Source organism: Eumetopias jubatus, unplaced genomic scaffold (assembly GCF_037043125.1).
Source record: "Eumetopias jubatus isolate StellerSeaLion01/CBP00866 unplaced genomic scaffold, mEumJub1_p1.0 scaffold_4, whole genome shotgun sequence".
NCBI lineage: Eukaryota > Metazoa > Chordata > Mammalia > Carnivora > Otariidae > Eumetopias > Eumetopias jubatus.
Window position 1 is genome coordinate 10,751,649 of NW_028274810.1, and position 26,573 is coordinate 10,778,221.

At 40.0% G+C, this 26,573-nt stretch overlaps 1 protein-coding gene across 2 annotated transcripts in view; it reads left to right on the forward strand.

Annotated features, from left to right (window-relative positions):
• The first annotated feature begins 1,396 nt into the window (after nucleotides 1–1,396).
• Nucleotides 1,397–26,573, forward strand: part of DENND2C (DENN domain containing 2C) — a 78,968-nt gene continuing 53,791 nt past the window's right edge. For both annotated transcript variants that reach the window (XM_028102207.2, XM_028102209.2), the window contains exon 1: nucleotides 1,397–1,454. The gene's annotated coding sequence lies outside the window, so the exon portion shown is untranslated. The remainder of the gene's footprint in view (nucleotides 1,455–26,573) is intronic.

Genomic DNA, 26,573 nt, shown 5'->3' on the forward strand with positions numbered 1-26,573 from the left:
TCCTCAGACTTAAAAAGCATTAACTACCATTAGTTATATCTCCATCTTACCCATGAGAGGGCAGTAGAATACATACATGTTAATTCCTTTATTACAGCCGTAGAACCCACGCCAGATTTGGTTTCATATTTGGTACTTGGAATTCAATCGGCCTCATTTTGCCAAATAATCTTCCTGAATGCAAAGTTTGGACTTCGACATCAATTTGCATTTTGAAATAAGTTTTAAAATCATACTATTCTAGCTTAAAATTTCATCTTAGACAACTATTTGGGAAATTTTCTAAATATAGAAAGATTTGGGGGAGGGTGAAGGGGGTAACCCATGAAGATCACTGTTCAAAATTTAGGCAAACAATATTGACATTTATTTCCTCATTAAGACACGATTTTTAAAATGTCTTGTCATTACTTTTTTTTTCCACCATAGAAGGTAATTCCTGTTTGATTGTCCATAGCTCATGGTTTCACAACGGTGTGGGATATGCAGCTTTTACTGCTTTGGCTAAATTGGCTTGTGACAGTCATCTGTGATGTGTAACCAAACACCTCTCTCTCTGGCAGTCTTCTATTTTGGTACCTCTCTGTGAACAGATGTGGGAAGATTTTGGTCATCAGACCCAAGAGGCTCTGGTGGGGTGGGGTAGGGTGGGGTGGGGTGGAATGGGGCGGGACGAGGTGGGGTGGGGTGGTTAGCCAGTGCCTGGGAAACAGGCTCAACTCATCCCGACTCGCAGCCTTAGTGAAACTGGGCTGCCGCTCGCAGGAGGCACAGCGCCATGCCCATACCCGAGTACGAGCGTGTTGCAGGCGTAGTGCTCAGGCATGTGTGTCACAACAGGGCGTGGGGGCCAACCTCAGGCACTGGGAGTATCAAAGGCACCCTGCTCTGGGACTTCAAACCTCAGGCTTTCGGAGCGTTATTTGCATCTGTCTACGTTTCAAGCTGGCACTGGACTGCAATTGCAGTGGCAAGAGATAATTTTATGGTTTCCTTGAGCGAGGTGCCATTTGGATTCCTTGACTAAACTAGGTGGCTGTGAAGAGTCAAACTTCATGTAAAGTTCAGGTCCATCGCCGTAGGGCCAGTAGGACCGCAGGCACGGCGGCTGCAATGGAGCTTTGGCTAGAGGGCTTGGCCGGCGTCCGGGCGACCAAGGTCCCGGACAAGGTTCTCGCCCAGAGGCTGACTCGAACCGGGGCGGTTCCCCTCTCGACGGTTTTCGGGCGGTACCAGGGGCGGGCCATAGCGTGAGGAGTGGGAAGAGGAGCCAATAAGAACCGGGTATTGCCGGGCGGGGGTGGGGCCGCGGCCGGGCGGGGCGGGGCCTTTGCGGGGCCTGCGGGGGCGGGACGGAGCCAACGCCGAGTAGGAGCGCGGAGTCCTGGCGCCTCCGCGGAGAGGCGGAGAGCTTCGCAGCCCGGCCGCGGAGGCGGCGTGGAAACCGAGGGCAGGTAGGCGCGGGGCGATCTGGGGCGGGCTCTGAGGCGGGGGCCTCGGTCGCTCGCGGCGGTGGATGTCGCACGCTGGGCGTCGGGAGCCGGGCTGGCAGTGCGAGAGCGGGCCGGCGGAGGTGTCGATCCCGGCCCCGAGGGACGCGCGAGTGTCGGACCCCGAGCCCCGCGACAACGGGCCTTGGGAGCCCCGCTCGTGGGCCGCGGCGGCTGTGGCGGAGCCCGGCGGGCCATGTCCCCGCCGCTCACCTCGGGGACCGGGGGCGTTCGGCGCTCGGCAGTCCCAGGGCAGGGAGAGGGAGCGCCCCGTCCCGATGGAAACGCGGGGCTGTCGCCCGCCGGGGTCGGCCGGAGAGCTTGAACGCCGACAGGCGCAGACGATGGACTTTTTTTTTTTTTCCCCAGACGATGGACTTTTATTCTTGCTTTTTGTGTGTTTTGATTCTTAACAGAATCTGACAAGCGCAGCACTGAAAGTCGTCCAGTAGGATTCTGATGTTAAAATCGGACAGTGGAACATCCAAGAACTTTTGAGTAACTAGTAGAGCAGATGATGATTAAATGATGAGTCAAGGGCTGGAGTTTCGGCCAGGACCCACAGAACAGATGTGATACCTCAAATCGACTTTTCTGGGCCTCTGTTTCCTTAGCTGTAAATCTGGGATGTTCGCGCCTAGGGGTATTCTGAGGGTCAAAGGAGATGAGTGAGAGTAGTCTGTAAATGTTAGGTATTGTAATTTGTGCACCGGCTGCAAGCTTATTCTGTAAAGCATCTGCTAAATGCCAGGCACATAGTAGGCACTCTGTAAACCTTTACCCTGAAGCTAGTGATTGACCTCCAGTGTTTTAGATCAAGTCCTAAATCTCTGTTTACTGAGTAAATAAATTGTTTAAGCTCTCTTTTTTTCCGCCCCCACAATATCACCATTGTTTGAAATATGGTCCATTTTTAACTGGTCAATGAATTTTTCTAGAATAGCACACATTATCTACACATTCTTTATCATGAAGTTCGGTACCAATCAAATAATCTACTTCTTTGCTTTAAGTAAATAGTTACAGTTTTAAGTTACCTGGGTGTATTGCTTCAGATCAAGACTTTCATCTGCTTTTGTAAGATTTTAGTCCTTCAAAACAAAATTAATATGTAGCTGTATTTTTTTGTACAGCCTTTATTATAGACATCTGCATTCTTTTCTATGAGTATGTGAATGTATGAGGGGTCTTAGGGGGAGAATCGAAATAAAAAAGGGAATAGCAGTTTGTAACCAGCAGACTTTCACTGGGGATACTTGTAGGCGTGTTCTGAAGTAATTTCCCAGGCAGAAACCAGGAAATGTAGTAATTGTGTCTCTTGGCCTTTCATTAGGGTTTTTTTTTTTTTAATGTTGACTGTGGCAAGAGATTTTCTAAAATGCAGACATAAAGGAAGAATGTTAGTTTTTTTGATGTGACAAGAGTTTTATGAACATGGAAATTGTATTTTAAATGATCTGTCTTGTATTATAGACAAGAATTTTAGACCACTGGATACTAAGAGCAAATCAAATGGAGTAGAGGGAAAGTTCCTAGTGAATATACTTTCTGTGTTGCTTTAAAAGCTTCAACGTTTCAGCAGTTCAGTGGAAGATGGGTGTTTTGAAACTACTTAAAACATCGTTTTAAATATGTACTCCCTATATAAATTTTGCTGTAATTTATAATTTGTTCATCTTGGAGGTCTGAAGCCTTATAGTCACAGTATTTATTGAGCACCTATTATATTACAAGGCACAGTTTTAGTACTTGCATTGTATTCATGTATGAGCAGAACACAATTCCTTCCTTCTGGGAGGTTAACTCTACCAAGTGGGCTAAAATAAGTAGCAAGAAAGCTGTTTTTAAAACCGATGATAACATCAGTGTCAGCATTTATTGAGACCTATTCTGAGCCAGACAGTGTTCTAAATTCTTCACATGCATTAGCTTATTTAATCCTTACAACAGCATCATGAGGGGGTATCGTCGTTTCAGTGTCCTCATTGAGAGACATAGAGGTTGAATAACCCCCTATCAAACAGCCTAGGCAGCAAAGCTAACATTCAGACCAGACAGACTCCAAAAATCCTAATCCTAACTTGTGCATTGTAGTGAGTTTCAAATTCTGTGAGGGGAATACCAGTAAAATCCAATGTATGTTTAAAAGAGAGTTCTGTAAAGAACTTCTTCAAAAAAAAAAAAAAAGGAAAGAAAGAGACATGGAGAGAAAGACACTGGTCTTGCAAGATGTGGATGGAGGTTTGCCCAAGCTACAATTTAATTATACTTTGTATATAAGAGCATTTTCTCCCCCTGGTGAATGACAGGATTCTTTTTGTTTCTAAACTCACAGTCACTCAGTTACAATTATGGCATTATCTTAATAATAGAAGAGGTGATTATTTTTCAATAAGAAGTTTAAAATGTCTGTTCTCAGACCATAAGTTAAATGTTAGATTCAAGAAAAGCAAATGCTTCCCTGCCTTCAAGAAACTTATAACCAGATATGTAAATAAATCCCCACAATTTCAGTGTGATAAGAGTTATAACAGAGATAGAGATAGAATTTAGTGGGAACAATGATGAGGGAAAATAATTCTACATATGATAAGGAGGAAGATTAGAGAGAAGGTACCATATTTGAATTTGTCTTTGAAGGATGAACAGGAGTTAACTGAGTTGGGGAAGGGAACAGAAGATGTGGATGAAAACAGGAATATTATGTGAAAGTATATGGTATTTGTGAGGAATATGTTGTAGTTTATTGACGAAAGATCAGAGTTTGGGCACCTAGGTGGCTCAGTTGGTAAAGCGTCTGCCTTTGGCTCAGGTCATGATCCCAGGGTCCTGGGATCCAGTCCCGTGTTGGGCTCCCTGCTCAGCGGGGAGCCTGCTTCTCCCTCTCCCTCTGCCCCTCCTCCTCGCTCGTGAGGGCACTCTCTCTCTCTCAGATAAATAAATAAATAAACAAATTTATAAAAATCTTGAAGTCTATTTAGAAAAAATAAAGGTCAGAGTATATGGAGATGAGAGGTTGGGCTAAAGGGGATGGTGCTTGGAAATAAACTAGAAAAAGAAAATTGCTGAGCTTGATTGCTCTACAGGTTAGGATCACTGAAATTACTAGAAATGAGGTAAGCATGGAGTTTCTGTGCCTCTCATTTGGCAAAATTGTTCACTGTAGAATGTGGTGTTAAAGGTAGTTTTAATACTTTGAAATACAGGATGTGTTATAAAACAACATATGGGTATAGGTAAGTACAAAGTTATGACTCAGAAAGAGAAAAAGAAGTCGGCTGGGGCCACACATTGAAGACCTTGTGTATCATGCTAGGAACTTTGGACTCGATTCTAAAGATAATGGAGAGCCAGTGAAGGATTTTAGGTAATGAAGACAGATAAAGCGGTGGTATGGGAAGGAGGCTGTATTGGATGGAGAGAGGCAAAAGGGAGAGAGATAAGTTAGAAAGCTAATGGTATTGAAATAGTCCAGATAAGAGAGGGTAAGGGCCTGGAGTGGGAAAATCGGAATAGACCTGAAGAGGAGAGGACAGGTTGATGAAGATGTAGAATTTGTAGGGCTTAAAACGTGATTGGCTTTGAAGGTGAACAGAAAAGTAAGTGACTTCGTTTCTTAGCTTAGGCAACTGTGGATAGAGGAACTTGTTTTACTTTTTTAATGTGGGAGGAAGAGCATTGTTTCAGTTTTGAACATCTCGAGTTTGAAGTGTCTCTGGACACTTCAGGTAGAGATGTCAGGGGAGCATCCAGAGCCCAGGAGGGAGGCTGAGATTGGGGATTCAAATTTTAGAGTTAGCGAATAAGTGGTAATTGAAGCCATAAGAGCAGATGAAATTGCTCAGGGAGAGCATATGGAACTAGAAGAGAACAGGGCCAGGGATAAATGGTTTGCTTTGTATGAGTGGAAGGGATTACTGATTGATTGATGCTAATTTTGTCTTATAACTTGTAATTATAAATCAATAAGATGGGTTTTAATTGAAGGTTAAGCAACTTTTACAACCCAGTGACTCCTGTTCTTTTAAAATTTTATTGGGGGGCCGCCTCGCTGGTTCAGTTTGTGGAGCATGCAACTCTTCTTAATCTCGGGGTTATGAGTTCGGGCCCCATGTTGGGTGTAGAGATTACTTCAAAATAAAATATAAAACTAAATTAAAAATAAAATAAAATTTTATTTGGGAGTCACTCATTTATTCCAAGAGCACGTCGCCCAAAGTATTATTGGAGTTCCTCTTTGTAAAGAAAAAAGAAAAAAAAGACTTTACAGCATATTCACAGCCACACAAGAAAGAAGATCTTCTAGTTTTATTACGGAATTATTTTTCCTCCTCTGTACTTTCTTTTTTTCCTTTTTTTTGGGACTCAACAACTCTGAGATCAAGACCTGAGCTGAGATCAAGAGTCCGATGCTTAACTGACTGAGCCACCAGGTGCCCCCCCTTTCTATTTCCATGCATAGATAGCCTGTTTATCTTGAATCAAGGAAATCAGTGAAAACATATGACTATACCCTCATGTGATTGGAAGTCTGAGATAGTGCTTTTTTCCAGAAGAGACCTTCGCTTTTGGTAAATATAGATTATTAATACATGTTTGTTGGTTGATTCATCTTGATAACCAGTCTTACTCAACTTTGGCTCCAGGTGGCTTAGCCACCTCCAGAATTCATACTCATAATCAAAGAATGAAGGTTTGCCACCACTGAGGAGACTCAAAAGAATGTGTTATGGCTTTGAAAGCATTTTCAAAAATGGACTTTCAAGAATATTTTCCCAATTTGTAGTATCATTCAAATAAATGCATGGTCTCTTAAGGCAGGGAGTGACAAACTTTTTCTGTAAAGGCTAGATAGTAAATATTTTAGACTTTGTGGGCCGTACATCTCTGTCAGTACTCAATCCTGCCAAAAAGAGCCAGGGATGATACTTCAATGAAAGAGCATGGGCTGTGTTCCAATTAGAGTTTATTTATGGACACTGAAATTTGAATTTCATATAATTTTCACATGTCACAGAATATTATACTTTTTTGATTGTTTTTTCAACCATTTAAAAATAAAAACCAGTCTGTGCTCAGAGGCTATATAAAAACAGGTGATGGGCCACATTTGGTTGATCCTGTCACAAGGGGCGTTTTTTTTTAAGTACTTAGATTTATAAGTTTAGTTTAGGGGCGCCTGGGTGGCTCAGTCATTAAGTGTCTGCCTTCGGCTCAGGTCATGATCCCAGGGTCCTGGGATCGAGCCCCACATCAGGCTCCTTGCTCAGTGGGAAGCCTGCATCTCCCTCTCCCACTCCCCCTGCTTGTGTTCCCTCTCTCGCTGTGTCTCTCTGTCAAATAAATAAATAAAATCTTAAAAAAAAAAAAAGATTTGTAAGTTTAGTTTAAAAAAAAATTCTTCACTACATCTGAGACTAATGATGTACTGTATGTTGGCTAATTGAATTTAAATAAAAGTAAAAATAAAAGTTCAAAGTCACACCTCCTGCTGAAAACATATGAAAATTTTAAATTCATCCTCTGTTTCTCATATAGAGTAGGTGGAAAATATTCCCTTTATTGTTTTGGAACCTGAGACACAGAGAAATAGACTAACTTGTACAATGTCAGGATCAAAAAATACGTTTGAAAATATTTTTCAGTATTCAGTGCTCCTTACTAAACCAGAAAAACAGTGATCTGTTTGCCTCAGTGAAATTGGGGATATTGAAAACTGGATGAAATAAAAGACCAAAACCTGAAGGAGTGTCTTGCACTGGTTCGCAGAGGGTTAGACATGATGGAATCTTTTTTGTCTTTTTCCTCTCTAACTTAAATGAGTAATTTTTATCCTAAGGAAAGGAAAACATGAAGTTTTTCTTCACTTCATGGGCATTATAGGAGGTTGTAAGATTGAAGGATTAAGTGAATGATGGTGATATAAGAGAAGGAAATTTAAAGGACTTACTTTTTCACGTCTAGCTATTCCAGATGTTTTTCTGCACCCCCTATTTTTGAGAAGGAAATTCAATATTTTTTTCCTTATAAGTTTTAGATTCCCGGGTAGCAGCCTGAAAACAGACTTTTTAGCATTCAGTTTGGGCAATATTAAGCCACTTATATTAGTTAAAGGTTATTATTTATGCCCTATTTTTTTAAAGTAAGATTTCTGATTTTCAGGGTTTTTATAGCATGATAAATGTTTACAACAGAGGACATGGAGGAAAATTATTTTTTCCTTCAAAGTTTAAATTCATAGAAATGGCATATGTGTGGATTTTTTTCTGTGTGGGTATTAAAATTTAGGACGGACTGGTTTGTGTGCGTTATTCTTGCAGCAACTTAGATGTACTTTTTTTCTCTTTCTTTTTTCCACTGGAGTGAAAAAAACAAGAATCTCTAGCTATCTAGGTTATGTTTGAATTGGTTACTTAGCAATATGAAGCATAATTTTATATTTAAGTAATTATCTGTATTCCTTGATACTCTGACTATATAAGAGTCTATTAAAGCCTGTGATAATAGGACGTGCTGGGAGGAAATACCAGCCTGCTCTGCAACAGTGTTTACTGCAAACTCCCTTTTCCCTGGTCCCTACTTCCACTGCAAAGGGTAACACGGAACAAAAGAGGAACATTATGTGAGTTAAAGTGATGGTCCATTTGCCACCTAGTCATAATGCAGTGGTTATCATTGCACAGTTCAATCAGAGTAGCATAATTCAAGGTCAAGCAAAATGTAGCAAAATAATCTTGGCTGCTGGTGAAAATGGTGACATGCTCTCTGACCAAGTCTTATTTTTGAAACTCTTTGAAGAATTTATCTATTTGAGAGAGGGAGAGAACGAGGGAGCGTGAATTGGGGGAGGAGCAGAGGGAAAGAGAGAAGCAGGCTCCCTGCTCCAGGGTTTGATTCCAGGACCCCGGGGTCATGACCTGAGCCCAAGGCAGATGCTTAACTGACTGAGCCACCCAGGCGCTGCTGTTAATTGTAATTGAAAAGCAAATTAGATCAATTTGCCTGTAGAATTTATTATTTAATTGTTAGAAGAAGAAAGCATGAAGTAAAGAATCCAGAAACATGTTCAACAGCTGCATTTGGAAGTAAAAAATGTTGAGAAAATAGTGAATTGAGAAAGAGTCTAAGACTTTTAATGAAGATTATTTAAAATATAGGTTTATCCAATGTGCAAAACCTGACTAAAATGACAGGTTTTTGTATTAATGTTTTGTATTAATGTTTTTGTATTTGTATTAATGTTGCAGATGAAAGCTAAAAGTCTTTAAAATTAAAAAGATTCTTGGAAACATAGCATACTGGACTTTTCAGTAAGCCTTTTCAAATATTTTCAAAGAAAAAAATGTAAAATTATCTCAGCTTCTTTTTTATTCAGGGACCATTCCTGGGAGAGATTCATTATTGTTTTATTTAGTTGCCTATCAGTGCCATAAGAGAAAAATGGCTACATACCTCTTGGAAAAAAGTATTCATCTAGAATGCGTGGATGAGGGGCACCCGGCTGGCTCAGTCACTTACGCGTCTCCCTTCGGCTCAGGTCCTGAACTCAGGGTCCTGGGATTGAGTTCCCTGCTCAGCGGAGAGCCTGCTTCTCCCTCTCTTTCTGCCCCTCTCCCCCACTCATGCTTATGCTCTCTCTCTCGATCTCAAATAAATAAAATCTTTAAAAAAAGCAGAATGCAGGGATGTTATGTTTATGATTTTTTAATGATAAATCAGCTGAAAATTAAAATTTCACCTCTTAGTGATGGCATACCTCCATTTTGTACCATTATGGGATGTTTCATCAATGCTGATGATGTGGCTCTTGTCTGGTACAGATATCACAGTCCAAAGTGATGGGATCACTGATATTATAAGTTGCACTGTGCTTTTAATTTGTCAAGAAAGTGAATTTTTGTGGCTGAGTTCTCCATTTACTGTGAAAATGATTATATGACATTGCTTATCATCATTTTGTATTAAGATCCAATAATTTCCATTGCAAAGTAGAAAGAATGTAGTACTATTTTTGCCATTCACACCAACTTATTGTTTCAACTAGGATTTTCAACCCTGACCCAATTTAAAGCAAAAGAATAAAAGACTCTATAGTAAACCTGACAAGTATATAACATTGTCTTTGTGTTTTCCAGACTGGAATTAATTTATGAACAGGGAAGGTCACCCGTTGCATTACACTGAATCTTTTCTAATTTTAATATTATTTATTTTGGAATTTTAAATGTATTTGCGCCATGGGAACATAATATTTGATATTAACTTTATGTTTTACTTTATCATATGTAGTAAGGGTAATTATTTTGTGCAACTTCTGTTTCAGGGATGTGTGTGTGTGTGTGTGTGTGTGTGTGTGTGTATTGTGACAACAAATGTATTTCTTGCCAGGGGTTTGGTTAGGACAGTTCATGAAACACTGGCCTGTAGTGCAAGAGGAAGGACTTGACTCAATAGGCAGTCCTCTCTCACTAAGCAGGCTCAAGAATCTTAGGGATGGTGTGTTCATATTCTATAAAACCAGACCAACATATACTTCTGCTGTTACTACCCTTAGATGATCCTCTTTGGTTTTCCATTCCTCCCCAGAAAAATTATGATCTCCCGCTCTCCCTGTGGATATTACGTGTTCCTACTTTCCTTGTGTTTATTGATTCCCTGAAGCCCAGTTTCTCCCCACAAACAGGCCTCTCCTTCACCCAGTGCCTGAGACTTCGGTTTTGTCCTCATCGTATTGCCAGGTTGCTTGGCTCCACTGATCTTCCATTATGCACACCAAGAAGCAAGGCATTCCCCTGAGTGGAGAGAATCACTAGTTTTCCTGTCTTTGGCCCCAGCTTATTTTGTTCACTCTTGTGCCCAGCTTTAGGAGGGAGATGAAGAATGACATAGGCCAGACCCTGTGTGAATCATGATATCAAACTTCAGTCAGATATCCAACCTTTAATCTATAAACTATCCACCTTGTTGAGTAGCTCTTAAAGATTTTAACCTCAAGCAGCCAGGCCTTTTCTCTAAAATAGCCAGGCATTTTCTTTTCATCGATTAAGGCCTGGTACACCATGAGCAGGCTTCATTGACTTGGTATGAGAAAGTTTACCTGACTTGGTCTGAGACTTCATTATACTATACACACCTTCTCGTCTTTCTCCCACTTCTAAGCCTCTTTCTTCTATGAGACTTAACTTTCCCCAAACCCTCTTCCAAGTATTTATCCTTCATTTATTTCTGGCTGCAATTTTTAAAACTGTATAGGTTTTTCCCCAGCTTTAAAACATTGTGTTTTGTTTTGTTTTAATTGCTTGCCCCTTCTGTTTTTGTTCTTCTCACCGACTTTACAATAGACGTTGGATTCCTCGTTGCTCCGTTTGCTCACTGATTGCCTTCCTTAGCTTTAGCTAGCTATTAGCTGCCCTTACTGTCCTTTTGACACCATTCATTAATGCCCTCTCATAAAAAATAAGGACCTTTCTCAGTCTTTAGTCTCCTTACTTATAAGACACTGATGTGCCTCTTCCTTTTCTTTTTAGGACATTTTCCTCCCATGATACCTGTGGTCCACATTATCCTGACCCTGTCAGCTCTCACTAGTCTTTTGCCCTGGGTTTGTCATTTCTGCTCATTTACAATTTCTAATCACGTTTCAAGTTCTCAAAAGTTTAGTTCCTAACCCTGCTTTTTGCAAACTCCCTGCTTAGGGAACCTGTAGATTCTTGCTTCTTTTTTCTACACCACCTATCTTAAACCTTCTCTACCCTGGGTTTTTCCCTCTCTCCCTTTCCTGTCAGCAGATAATCTCACCTGTTATTTCAAAGGGAAAATAGCAGTCATCGGAAGGGAAAGTTCATCAGTGCATGGCCCTTCCACCTTCTACACATATACCTGCATCCTTACCTTTCCTTCCTTATTCCCTTCTCTCCAGTGGGAGAGCTGTCCCTCTTCCTGTCAAATGCTAACCCCCGCAGCTCCAGTTGGGTGCCGCACCCTCTCTCCCTTTTGGGGTTTACTCTCAGACCTTTGTTTCTTCTCTTCTCTACTGACTCCTTTCCACCAGTGTTTAAACAAGCTTAATTCTTTTCTATCAGGAAAAAAAAAAAAAAAAAGGCTTTCCTGAACCCTGTGTTCCTGGGTAGCTACTACTCTGTTGTCCACTTGCCTACCTGGGTAAACTCCTTGACAGGATTGTCTCCAGTTGCTGTTTACGTTCTTTTTTCCCAATTCAATTCTCAGTTCACTGTGACCTCCCTTTAGCTTCCTCCATGCCACTGAACCTGCTCTTGCCCAGGTCCTATGACTAATAGACACTCAAGTCTTTACCTGATTTCACCTTTTCTTTTTAAACTTTTTTAAAAAAAACTTGTTTTATTTATTTATCTCAGAGAGAGAGAAAGAGAGAGCGTGCACAAGTGTGAGGGGGTGGGGGGTGCAGAGGGAAAAGGAGAGAGAGAGAAAAATCCTTAAGCAGACTCCCTGCCGAGCACGGAGCCTGACACAGGGGCTCAATCCTAGGACTCCAAGATCATGACCTGAGCTGAAACTGAGAGTCAGATGCTCAACTGGGTGAGCCATGCAGGCATCCCTACCTTATTTGACCTTTTGATCGTATATCTGTTGACCATTCTTTTCTGCTTGAAGGATTCTCTTCCTTTGGCTTCCATAATTCCACACACTCCTGGCATTTTCTCCCATCTTTTATCTACATTTATGACTGAAATTACCATCTATGATAGAAAAGGACTGACCTAGAATGTCTTCAAACTGACCTGTTTTGGATTAGTAATGCTTTTGGAATTTATAATGCTTAATTCCAACAGAGCATGATGATCTATAAAAGTCATTTTAAAAAATAAAGTATGGGGCACCTGGGTGGCTCAGTCGTTAAGCGTCTGCCTTCGGCTCAGGTCATGGTCCCAGGGTCCTGGGATCGAGCCCTGGCATCAGGCTCCCTGCTCGGCAGGAAGCCTGCTTCTCCCTCTCCCACTCCCCCTGCCACTTGTGTTCCCTCTCTCGCTGTGTCTCTGTCAAATATATAAAATCTTAAAAAAAATAAATAAAGTATGGTTCTGTGGTGATAAAGGATGTGTGGCTTGGTATGGTAAGAAATAAATGAGTTTGTGAAGTTTACGTGGAAACCACAGCGAGATGCCACTGCATAACAGGATGGCTAAAATGGAGAAGACTAACAGTGTAAGGGCTGTGAGACTGAGGAGCGACTAGAACTCATAGACTGCTGGGGAGAGGGTAAAGTGGTACACTCTTTTTGAAAAGTCTTTGGCAGTGTCTTAAAGTGAAGCATATGCCTATCCTATAACCCAGCAATTCTACTCCAAGACAATACCCAAGAGAAATAAGTGATTATGTGTCTTAAAGACGCATAGAAGAATGTTTATAAGAGCTTTCCTCATAATAGTCAAAACCTGGAACAAATGTGCATGTCTATCAAAAGGAGAATGGATTAATACATGCTAGGGTTTCCATTAGTTGGAATAATACTCAGCAATGAAAAGGGGGGAAAAGCTACTGCTGTATGCAACAACATGAATGAATCGTACAGACATTATTTTGCACAAAAGAAACCATATACAGAATAATACTACTGTATGATTTATGTTTAAATGAAATTCAAGAAAAGGCAACACTGGGGCTCCTGGGTGGCTCAGTCAGTTAAGCATCTGCCTTCAGCTCGGGTCGTGATCCCAGGGTCCTAGGATTGAGTCCCGCATCGGGCTCCCTGCTCAGTTGTAGAGCTGCCTCTCCCTCTCCCCGCCTGCCCCCCCAATGCTCTCCTTCTCTCATTTGCTCACTCTCTCTCTCTCTCTCTCTCAAATAAATAAAATAAAGAAAAGGCAAAACTAATCCATGGATCGAAGAGTCAGATTGGTGGTTCCCTCTGGAGGATGGTTACTGACTGGAAGGGGACATGAGGAAACCTGAGATATGCTGGGTGGTGGTTACACAAGTGGGTTCATCTGTAAAAGTTCTTTGAGCTGTACACCTAGGATTACTGGGCTTGTGTACTTTGTATATGTTACGCTAAAAAAATTACAGGTCTTAGAAAACTCTTGGCACATAATAAGTGCTTCAGAAATATTTATTGGGGTGCCTAGCTGGTTCAGTCAGTGGAGCATGGGTATCTTGACCTCAGGTTTGTCAGTTCAAGCCCCACAGTGGGCAAAGAGATTACCTAAAAACACAAGAGAAACACTTGTTACTGTTTTTCTGTTTGTCAGGAATGCCTCTTAGTTCTGTTCTTTTGGTAGATGCTTTCTCATCTATCAAATCTCATTTAATAATAAACTGCCTACAATTATATATAAATTTCCTGTGAGTGTGTTTGTATTTTATTTTCAAGTATTGATTTTCTAATGGGACATAATATGGAGTGAAAGATACATAGACTGGTGGCAGTCTCTGACACTCAACCATGTGACTCTGCACCTCTGTTTTCTGTCTGCAGATGAGGACAAAAATAACCTGCCTGCAGCAGAGATTTTTCTGCCTACTCTAATATCCATGCTCCAAAGAAACAGAACTCAATTTTTTAGCTGGGCACATTGCAGGATAAAAAGATGAATGGTTATATTTCCCAGCCTTCATTCATCTAGTACTTGTAACTTAAATCCTGGTCAGTGAGCAGTAAGCAAAAGTGTTATATGGGACTTCGAGGAATGCTCCTTTAATAGAGCTGCCGTTTTTCCTTTCTATTTCCTGGAATGCGGATGTAATAACTGGAGCTCCAGCAGCTAGTTTGAACCATGAAGTGATCGTGAAGATAGAATTTATGTGTTGAGGATGGCATAGCAGAAACACTGGAGCCTGAGGACCTGGGGGCACCTTGGGCTGCCTATTCTCTCTTAATTTAAGTGGCAGAGAAACAGACATCTTTTTGTTTAACAAACATTGGTTAAACCACTGCTATTTTCAGTTTTTAAGTAATCTGTAGCCAAACTTAATCTTAACTGATCTACTACCCCAGAGAGGTGCTCTGAAAATTAATTGAGATAAAGTGACTGAGGTGATTGGCACATAATAGTCACTTAATAAAGCTCAGCTACTGTTACTGCTATTTTAATTACCAAATGCCTTATATGAAGAGGATGCTCAAGACATATTTGATGAATCTTCTAAAAAGTGAGTCACATTTTTTGATAACAAATGCTATACAAGTGATTTATATTTATTTTTAAAAATTAGAAAATACAGGGGTGCTTGGGTGGCTCAGTTGGTTAGGCTTTTGCCTTCGGCTTGGGTCATGATCCCAGGGTCCTGGGATGAAGTCCTGTGTCAGGCTCCTTGCTCAGTGGGGAGTCTGCTTCTCCCTCTGCCTTCCACTCCCCCTGCTTGTGCTCTCTCTCTTTCTCTCTCTCTCAAATAAATAAATAAAATCTTTAAAATAAAATAATAAAAAAAATTAGAAAATACAGATTAACTAAAAGAAAACTCAACCATAGTTCTGTTACTTAGAGATAAACACTGTTAATGTTTCAGTATATATTATATTTACTTTTAAACTTTATTTATTCATCTAGATTTAAACTGCACAGTCTTTTATAACATTTTTCTTTTTCTTAGTAGATTTTGAACATGGTGTAACTTAATAGTATTTCAGTGTATGGATTTACCATAATACTATACATTTAATGATAGTTCCCTATTGGAAATTTATTTTCCATTTTACAGTAATCTAAATCTACTCTTGGGGCGCCTAGCTGGCTCAGTCGGAAGAGCATCTGACTCTTGATCTTGGGGCCATGAGTTCAAGCCCCACCTTGGGTGTAGAGATTACCAGAAAAACCGGAAAACCTTAAAAAAATTAAAAAGCCTACTCTTGTATACATATTTGTGAATTTATCCAGCTACTTCCCTAGGATAAATTATTGGAAGTGATATTTCTGCAATATCATGTGTGTTCGTTTTTTTAAGAAAACATTAGTATTTTATTTAATATAGAAAAATATAAAGAATACAACTTAAAAGATCCATTTTTCTACCACCCAGATAGATCCTGTTTTAACATTAAAAAACAAGAAAAATATATAATCCTGGTTAAAAAAAAAAAAGGTTCTAGCATTGTAAAAAGTTATAAAGAGTAAAAAACTTGCTCCAGGGCCTTCTCACTGGTCCCATCATTGATGATTTCTTGCTTATCCACCACAATCCAATAAGCAGTGTCCATGAAATTTAATCTTATAAAACATTGAGTCATGTTATTACAAAGACAATAAAAAAATTTCTTAAAGTATGGTCTGATTGTATAAAAAGTATCAGTGTGAAGATAGTGAAACTTTTACTGACAGAACCAACCATATACTGAACTGAGAAAGTCCAAATGATCATAAGATGATCACTTTCTAACCACCCCCTTCGTCCACTTTGGGGAAGAGAAGAAGCCTCGTTCATTCAGTCCATTTCAGAGAAGGAGGCTGAACAGAGGAGAAGTCAGTTGTGGTAACATCCAGTTCACCCCATGGCAAGGGGTGTGGGTGTGTGGGTGTGTATGGGTATGTTTTATACGTATATGCATAAGAGTCTAAAATTCTATTAAAAATCTATATAGAGATGGAATCATACTAGAGAAATTGTTTTCCCCACTTTTATTTTGGACATTTTCCCATATCTGCACATAGCTCTCTACCTCATTCTTTTTAATATCTACATGGTCCAGGTATCCCCCATTTTTCGAAAGTTCACATTAGGCTGCTTCGCTTTTGTGGGCCATCTACGTTAGTACCTGTTTTTGCTAACTGAAAGAAATCTGAAGGGGACGTTCACTTTTACAAAGAAAGGCAAAATATGAAAATAGCGTTCAGCATTTGTTTTGCATCAAATTAAGCTGTTATATATGCAGCTCCTCCCACCCCCTGCACACCCCCTTGCCACCCCCCCCCCCCACCACACACAGCTAGAGTGTCTCTGCGGAGCTCCCTTCCCCTGGAACTACACTCAGTGTCTCAGCATCCAGCCACCATAGCTTTGATTTGCATCTGTGAGCATCTGTGCTTTAGCCCAGTTTATTTTGTGCATCCATTAGCAAGATGTGTACTAAGGTATAGAAAAGCCTAAGAGGTTATTTTTGGGGATCTGGGAAAGCTCAGACAATTTTCCATATAATTAATGGTAATTGCTTCTTCGCTTTACACCAGTTTGGGTTATGAAAGTTTTCCTAGAAATGCTCTCCTTTCAGATGGGAGGAAGCCTGTAGTCATTCAAGGTGTTCTGTTTGAGTCGCTTGTCTGTTACACATTGGCATCCAGCTGACAGGCTGAAATCCAGCCTGAGTTTCACTCGTCAGTACTCTGTGCCAGTTTGCCCCGGCTCCTCACCCCGCCCTGGTTCTGACAATCCACCCAGGCCACCCGTCAACTTGGCTACCCCCTCATTTTGGTCAGGCACTGACATCCTGTGCTGGGCTGCCTCTGTAGGGCCTGCCCTCTTGACCTTGTTCAGCCATCCAGGCCATACCAGCTGCCCTCCTACACAGATGCTGTCCTGTGTCCTCAAGCGCTGGTGCTCTGGTCTCTTGTGGCTCCTGAGCATCAGGCACGGATGCCTGCCTTCCTCTGTTTTACCTAATGGCTTTAGGGCTGGATTGTCCAGGAAAGAGGAGGGGAGAGGTGCTAACTTTGATGCTTCTAAGTGATAATTGTTGGGCCTGAAGGTTAATGTATTACAGATCTAATACTTAATGTGTTTAAATGGTAATTTGAGGAATAGGAGACATGTCTAATAACTATGTGAGTGCAGTTTTACTTTCTGTTGTTTTTATATTGTCAAGCAAAAGAAAATATCCACTGAACGTATAATTTGGGGATTTGAAAACTTCAGAAATCGGTCTTCTGGCTTTTTGGCTTTAGAATAAGATTGAAAGTTACATTCAGTGGATATGAATGTATGTTTTTAGGAGCACTTGTTATGTCTATAGTTTTAAATCCTTCAAAAGTGCATTTTTTTTGCATAACACTAAAAAAAGCAGGATGTGAATACATATATACTATAATTGCTACTATATAAAAATATACTTATGGAAAGAGGCAGGGAGGAAATATACCAAAATATACCAGTGATTATGCTGGAGTTGGTAGGCTTAGAGGTGTTTTCCCCTCATTTTCTCTATTTTTCAGAATTTCTAAAAAGTAGTCGTAGTAGTTTATGATATTTAAAAACTTAAAAAAATTTTTTTTCTCTTTACTTTCTAGAATTTTTTTCAACCTTTGAACACTATAGGAAGTAAGAATTTTGCTGCTAAGAAGAGCTTAGCCAAGTTTGAGTTTGTGATTTAAAAACTATGTTACTGGGGCACCTGGGTGGCTCAGTTGGTTAAGCGTCTGCCTTCGGCTCAGGTCATGATCCCTGGGTCCTGAGCCTGACTTCTCCCTCTCTCTCTGTACCTGAGCCTCTCCCCCCGCACCATGCTCACGTTCTCTCTCTCCCTTGTGTGCATGCTCACGCTCTCTATCTCAAATAAAATCTTAAAAAATAAATAAAAATAAAAACTACGTTACTTTAAAGTTATTTTGAAGCTATTTGTAAAGTTTAAAAGTTCTAATTTGGGACAGTTATTTCTTACTACAGAGGAGGTTTTAAAAAGGATAATTAGATGAAAAAATTAAAATAAACTTCATTTAAGTATATGGGCAGTTACTAACATTGCATTAATTTAATGAGATTGTCAAGTTTCATGTAATTCAAGTTACTTTTATATATGTTTCCACATTGTGGCATTTCCTAAAACTTCCTCTTCTGCTCAAACATTTAATTTGACTGTTGTACCTAAGCAGTCTTTTTAAAATTTAGCTATGAACCAGCACTTTTTATCCCCCCAGGCGGGAGTGGTTAGTCCCTGTGTCTCTCCTATTCTTGGTACAAGTTCAGGGCTTTGAGTGATTATCTTGAGCTTCCAGTCCCTTGGCTTGAGATAGGCAGGAAGTACCTCCTCTTTTTCCCTTAGGAGGAAAGGAAACATACACACCTAATTTCTTTAAAGAAGTTCTTTATATTGTCCCTTGTAATCCTTGCAATTAATTATAATTCTTTTTACATAGTTGTGACAAGGGTAATGAACAGATGTTAGCAGGGCTGGTTTTGGCTGCCCCACTTTATAAGCCTTGCACTTCTCTTTAGAATATGGAAGTATTTGATTCCTATTGTTTTGATCTTGGCCTTTGAGGCCCCTGCTGAAACCCTGAGAGGACAGGAAAAGTTGCATTTGACATCCTGTTATATTAGCTGATATTATTGTTATGTCTACCCACAAACAAGTAACGCATACTGGTTAAATACAGAAGCTTTGGAGTAAAGCAGAACTAAGTTTGTGTTACCTGGGTAACTAACCAGTCCAGTCTCAGCTTCCTTCTCTACAAAAGGGAGGTAATAATAACTGTCAGAGCTGTGAGAATTAAATGTAATAATGTCTGTAGTTACTAAGCACAATGCTTGGCACCTGGAGCACTTAATAAATGATGCTGATTATCATTTAAAATACCACATTACTATGCAAACAGACCTCTTCTGTGCCACCTGGATTTTTTTCTCTTTACCTTTTATTTGCTGAACACATTTGGGTAGTGGGAAATAGGTTCTGCTGATGAGAAATATAAGAACTGACTTAGAGAGGACTGTTTTGACCTCAGTTATGCTATTACATGACATTAAATACTCTCCTGTTAACTTACAGTCTTCTTTATGGGACAGGAACAGTGGTGTGGCTAACAAACCATATCATTAGCGGATTTGGAAGATATCTTATAAAACTTAGGGATTATATTATGTGGGGTTTTTTCCAAAGTATCTTTCGAAATTTATTTTTCTAGGTAAATTTAGTTGAATGTCTTCAAAATGTATTTGGTAAAACATTATAGGCTAACTGCATTATAGTACCCTTTCATTTAGTATTATGTTTCAGTGCAAGGATGTAGTTTCAACAGTGTACTAATTAACAAATATGTTATAACAGGGGTTCTAGTATAAGAAAATTAGTTTGCATTCTTTTCACAAAGACTACCTAGTAGCAGGAAGAAGTGATCTAGAAACCAATAAAATGGCTTGACAAAGTAGGGCAAATATTAGAGATCTGAACACGGCATTGTCATACTGTGGACCAACTAGACAGTCATCATCTAGTTTTGACTGTCAGAGTGCCCCCTGTACAAATCAAACTATTCTCATCCTCCTTGGCCAGAACAATAATATTGTATGTCCCTGTTTTGCTACCTCTATCACCTACATCTCTGTTTCGCTATGTCTGTGGTTCATCCATGAGTGAAGCGTTTTTACACCTTTCACATCAAAAATTGAAGGTGCATCCCAAAGAAATTTCAAGGTTTATAAAGGGCACTTTTTTTTTTTAAGATTTTATTTATTTGTTTGACAGAGAGAGACACAGCAAGAGAGAGAACACAAGCAGGGGGAGTGGGAGAGGGAGAAGCAGACTTCCTGCCAAATAGGGAGCCCGATGCAGGACTCGATCCCAGGACCCTGGGACCATGACCTGAGCCGAAGGCAGACGCTTAACGACTGAGACACCCAGGTGCCCCTATAAAGGGCGCATTTAGGACAAGGCAAGCGTTGCTGAGAGCTTGGCCCCTGGATATTTAGTGCACACGACACTCCTGGCTCCTGTGAATCTAATTTCCAGCTTCGTTTTGGGATCTGCGCTCCAGAGTAACTCTTTGGACATCAGAATCATCTCCTAAGTTCTAATGGTAAGGTTAGCTGAAGAGCCTGCTTCCATACTCCCAGGGATTTGGAATTTTCAATAAGATGCTGGTTCGGGAAGTTAGTTCTTCTACTTCATGTAAGCCCTGTTTTACCAGGGGCCCATATAGCCTCTTAGGACCGGTACATTTCTGGATATAGTACAATGTACAGTTAACCATACCTAGCTTGCATTAAACTAGATGATTAGCTGGAACACTAGAGTAAAATCTAGCTGCAACAGAAGCACAGCTATGAATGTGATTGCCAGCCTCCTTGATATTTACACCAAGGAACACTTTTCCCAAATCCCATTCTTCTTTCCTTCTGCCTCTAGTGCATATCTCCCCTGCTCCCTGAGGCTTTTGTGTTTCCCTGTCATTCGAGAAAGGGTAAGGACTGTGCAGATGTAAATGACCTCTGTAGGCATGTATTTCCCGCCTTTAAAAAATAGTTCTTGGTGACTGGTTAACAATGCTGTTGCTAAGAGAATAGATCTTTTTTTTTTTTTTAAAGATTTATTTATTTATTTATCTATTTATTTGAGAGAGAGAATGAGATGGAGAGAGAGAACTTGAGAGGGGGGAGGGTCAGAGGGAGAAGCAGACTCCCCGCCGAGCAGGGAGCCCAATGCAGGACTCAATCCCGGGACTCCAGGACCATGACCCAAGCCCGTGGCAGTCGCCCAACCAACTGAGCCACCCAGGTGCCCCTTTTTCTTTTTTTTTTTTTAAGATTTTATTTATTTGACAGAGAGAGACACAGCGAGAGAGGGAACACAAGCAGGGGGAGTGGGAGAGGGAGAAGCAGGCTTCCCGCCGAGCAGGGAGCCCGATGTGGGGCTTCGATCCCAGGACCCCGGGATCATGACCTGAGCTGAAGGCAGACGCTTAACGACTGAGCCACCCAGGCCCCCCAAGAGAGTAGATCTTAAATGTTCTCGCTACAAAATAAAATAATAGTGGGGTGATGAATGTGTTAACTAACCTTATTATGGTAATCGTTTCATAATATATACACTTATCAAGTCATGTTGTACTTCTTAAACTTACACAGTGTTTTATGTTACTTACATCTCAATAAATCTTCAGAGGGAAAATGCTTCTTGCATCTTCTGAGTACTCCTCCAGAGTTTCAAAGGAAAGGGTTGCTTACATTTTATACTCCTTTTTTTTATAAGATTTTTATTTATTCATGAGAGACAGAGGGAGAGAGAGAGAGGGAGAGAGAGAAAGAAGCAGAGGGAGAAGCAGGCTCCCAAGGAGCAGGGAGCCTGATGCGGGACCCGATCCCAGGACCCTGGGATCATGACCTGAGCCAAAGGCAGATTCTTAACCATCTGAGCCACCCATGCACCCCACATTTTATACTCCTAAAACTTTTGGCCACCTGGTTACTTTAGCCGACCCCTGAATTTTCTCAATTTACCTTTGAAAAGTGGTAAACATTAGAGTTAATGCACATGTAAGTTGGAACACTTTACTCTGTACTCATGGTCTCCTGGGGATGCACAAGATGAGACATTGGGAAGGAAAAAGAGCATTAGATTTATTATTTACATCAGTTTTCATCTAAAAAAAGCAAGAAATTAGGCTTTACTGAATATTCACTATACGGATTGATAACTGGTGCCTTCACTCCTGTCAGAGTTTACGGGATTATTCCCAACGGGAAAAGTGGTCATTCCCCAACAAAAAAGAGTGGATGGTGACATCCTCACTTTGTGTTCCCTTTTAGCTGTTGCAACACATAACAGTTTTTATGTGTGCAGCTTATATGTGTCTGAGTAGGTAGATTTATAGATTTTTTTTTTTTTTTGGTGCTGAGTCCCAGGATATTTACAAATTATATTTTATTTTATTTTTTAAGATTTTATTTCTTTATTTGACAGAGATTTGAGAGCGTGCACAAGCTGGGGGGAGTGGCAGGGAGAAGCAGGCTCCCTGCTGAACAGGGAGCCCAATGTGGGGCTCAATCCCAGGACCCTGGGATCATGACCTGAGCCAAACGCAGACGCTTAACTGACTGAGCCACCCAGGCGCCCCTACAAATTATATTTTAAATTGTAGAATCATTACAATCCTTGAAAAATAAGATGAGCATTGGCCTTGAAAATAATTGGTATCTTATAGTAGTTTCTTAGTCTGTTACAGAGAAGCATTTTTAAGAGTCACCAGAGTTAAAATAAGCCAAACAGTTTTCCTTTACCCGTAGAAAAGTTCCAGAATTGTTGGTTTTCTGTAATGATAATTGGTTATTGGCAATTTTAAAAATATAAACACCTTCAGTATATCCCTTCAAAGCAAAAGTGATGTTTTAATAATAAATGAGAAATCTGTTGTTTTTCTGAAGAATCTCATGATTTGGAGAGAGAATTTGGTATTTGGGAATGTTTTCATTGCTATTTGTTGTTGTCCAAAACAAAGGATATGTGTCATCTATAAAACTCTCTTACCTTCACACTTAGGACCCTTGGAAACCATTTTCTAGTCTGTTTTAAAATCTTTCAAGGTAGTTTCAGTGGATTTTTAGTCAGTCTGAAAAATTTAAATAATGTAACCCTGACCAAATAGTATGCAGATATAGTCCATAGACATTGGAGAAGATGGAAATATACTAGTCACATTTCAACAAACTTTTGCTTAATTGGTGAATGGAATTCACAGATGATTTTTTTTTTTATTCAGTCCATGAAGCTCTTCTTTCATTGGCTCTGTGTTATTGTGGTGAGTTATCTTTTTCAATTACTCTGGCCCTTTGTATTAGTCAGCTCAGCTGCCATAAAAAAAGTAGCACAGACTGAGTGGCTTGAACAACAGAATTTATTTTCTCTTACTTTTGGAGGCTAGAAGTCTGAAATTAAGGTGTTGGAAGGGTTGGTTTCTTCTGGGGCCTCTTCTTGACTTCATAGTTGGCCGACTTTTTCCTGTGTCTTTACGTGGCTTCTCTCCGTGTTTGTGTACAAATTTCCTTTTTTTTCTCTTTAAGATTTTATTTATTTGAGAGAGAGAGAGAGCATGAGCAGAGGGAGGGGCAGAGGGAGAAGCAGACTCTCTGCTGAGCAGGGAGCCCTACTTGGGGCTCCCAAGGATCATAACCTGAGCCAAAGGCAGATGCTTAACCCACTGAGCCACCCAGGTGCCCCACAAATTTCCTTTTCTTATAGAGATACTGGTCATAATGGATTAGGGCCCACTCTAGTGACCTTATTTTAACTTGATTACTTACTTTTTTAAAGATTCTGTCTCCAAATACAGTCATATTCTGAGGTACTGGGGATTGGGACTTCAACACATGAATGGGGGCTGGTGACACAATTCAGCCCGTAACACCCTTAGAACCAAGCATGAAATAAAGTGAATTTAGAACTATATCTTTGAATCACCGTTTCAAGAAAAGAATGTCATGGGGACATCTGGGTGGCGCAATCCGTTGGGCCTCTGACTCTTGATTTTGGCTCAGGTTGTGATCTTGTGGTCTTGGGATTGAGCATCGGGGTCCCCACTCAGCATAGAGTCTGCTTGAGATTCATTCCCTCTCCCTCTGCCTCTCCCCCTGTTCGTACTCTCTTTCTCTCTCAAATAAATAAATCTTTAAAAAAAAAAATCATGTGTAATCACATTGCTCTTACTTAGAATATTTCTTATTTATAAGACTTGAGTGAGAGTGAGATGGTTGTTTTTTCCTCCACTTATATATTTAATTCTTAACAAAGCCAATAAAATAAAATTTTAAAAGATGTCTCATGCTTTAAAATTTTTCATTTTATAATATGCATGATGTTATTATAATTGTTACATCTGTAATTTTAAGTACACATAAATTAATTTTCTTTCATAGGAGTTTCAAATCAGAGTCTGGAGACCTCTGACTTAGATATGTCCCTTATCAAAATGTCTTCTTATCTTGAAGGTAGTATGTTATGTGCTAATAAGAACAAGATTTTGAGTTCAAATTCTGTTTTTTCCACTTAATAGTGTAACGTATATGACCTTAAAAATTATCTAACCCTGCTAAGCCTCAGTTGCCTCACCGAGAAAATGAAAATATCTTCCTCCAGAGATTGTTGTGAGGATTAAATGAGATTATGCATGTAGCGCCTGGCAAATAGTAAATATAAAAAAGTTTCTTATTGTGGTGCTTATTATCATTTAAACAAGTTGTTTTGGTGTTATTTCTCCTTAAAGTATTCTAAGATGTTTTCCCCTCCTACAAATGGGGCACCTTTAAATCATTAGAAACACTTAAAGTAATAGGCATTGCTAATTGTCATAAACCTTTCTTTCCTCTTTATACATTTTTATATTCAGGATTTATTCATTCAGCAAATATTTATTGGGGAATTACTGTGTGGTGCATAGTCTTCTAAGTGCATGGAGTATAGTAGTGAAAAATCTTTGTTCCAACAGGAGACAAATAAGTAAACAAACAAATAATGGAATTTCAGGTAAATGATAAGCTCTGTGGAGAAAATATAGCAGAATGAAGGCATAGAGAAATATGTGGGGAAAGAAGCCTTATTTTATTTTATTTTATTTTATTTTTATTTTTTTTAAAGATTTTACTTATTTAGAGAGAGAAAGAGAGCACACACGAACAGGAGGAGGGGCAGAGGGAGTGGGAGAGAGAGAATCTGAAGCAGACTCCGTGCTGAGCGTCTAGCCTGATGAGGGACTCGATCTCACAGCCCTGAGATCATGACCTGAGCCGAAGGCAGATGCTTAACCGACTGTGCCACCCAGGCACCCCAAGAAACCTTATTTTAGATAAGCTGGACAGGAAAGGTGAATATTGAGTAGAAATCAAAAAAACAAGAGTGGGAGAAATGATGGTGGCATTGATTAGTGTGGTAGCAGTGAAGATGGTAAGTGGTCAGAGTTAGAGATATGTTTTGAAGGTGGAATTACTATTTATCTAGTCAGCTCGGGCTGCTACAACAAAACTATCATAGACTGGGTGGCTTAACCAAAATTTATCTCTCACAGTTCTAGAGGCTGGGAAGTCCAAGATCAAGGTACCATCCAATTTGGTTCCTGGTGAGGGCCCTCTTCCTGGTTTGCAGATGGCCATCTTCTTATTGTATCCTCACATGATGGAGCAAGAGCTCTTATGTCTCTTCTTATAAAGGCACTAGTCGCATTCATGAGTACTCCATGCTCATGACGTCCCAAAGGCCTCACCTCCAATACCATCACATTAAGGATTGTGGCTTCAACATAGGAATTTGGGGGGGACACAAGCATTCAGCCCATAACATTGGGTTAGTTATGAGGATAGCTCTTAGGGTCACACAGCTTTGTTAAATAAAATCTCCAGCACCCATCAGAATCAGTGAACAGCAAAGAAGAATCATAGTCCTTTGGAAGTTTTTTAAATAATATGGATAACCAACCATGTAACACAATCACGATATTAGCATTATTCTAGTTCTTTGGCTTGTGCCTCAAAATTCTGAATATAATCTGAGAGAAGTCATGATAGCCAACTATCATTTTTCATTCTGTCATTAAAAAAAAAACAACTCAGAAATAAGTCAGTCAGAGAAAGACATGTATCATATGACCTCACTCATATGAGGAATTCTTAATCTCAGGAAACAAACTGAGTGTTGCTGGAGTGGTGGGGGGTGGGAGGGATGGGGTGGCTGGGTGATAGACATTGGGGAGGGTATGTGCTATGGTGAGTGCTGTGAATTTTACAAGACTGATGAATCACAGATCTGTACTTCTGAAACAAATAATGCAATATGTTAAAAAAAAGAAGAAGAAGAAGATAGCAGGAGGGGAAGAATGAAGGGGAGTAAGTCAGAGGGGGAGACGGACCATTAGAGATGATGGACTCTGAAAAACAAACTGAGGGTTCTGGAGGGGAGGGGGGTGGGCGGATGGGTTAGCCTGGTGATGGGTATTAAAGAGGGCACATTCTGCGTGGAGCACTGAGTGTTATGCACAAACAATGAATCATGGAACACTACATCAAAAACTAATGATGTAATGTATGGTGATTAACACAACAATAAAAAATTATTAAAAAACTAAACAAAACAACTCAGAAAGTTCCCATGACAGACGTCTTAAGAAAGTTGATAGAACTGGTAAAGAATTAAATTTATATTTTGAAGAATCCTATTGCTTGCTTTGCAGTTAGGCAAAATAACTGCTGAGAAATTTATATTGTCTATTTTTAGTAGTATTAGTTTTTTTGTTTAAGTTTCTTTGCTATTTTGGGAATCATTTTTAGTTACCTATAAGGCTGTTTCCTCTGATAGAAGTGAGATAAAAGGCCGGTATCCTGTATGTGCTTGCTTTGAAGATTTGTTATTCAAGAAACAGTTAACAAGATGGTAGCAGTTTGAAAGGTAGAAGCCAGTTTGACATTTATTTTTTTTCTCCT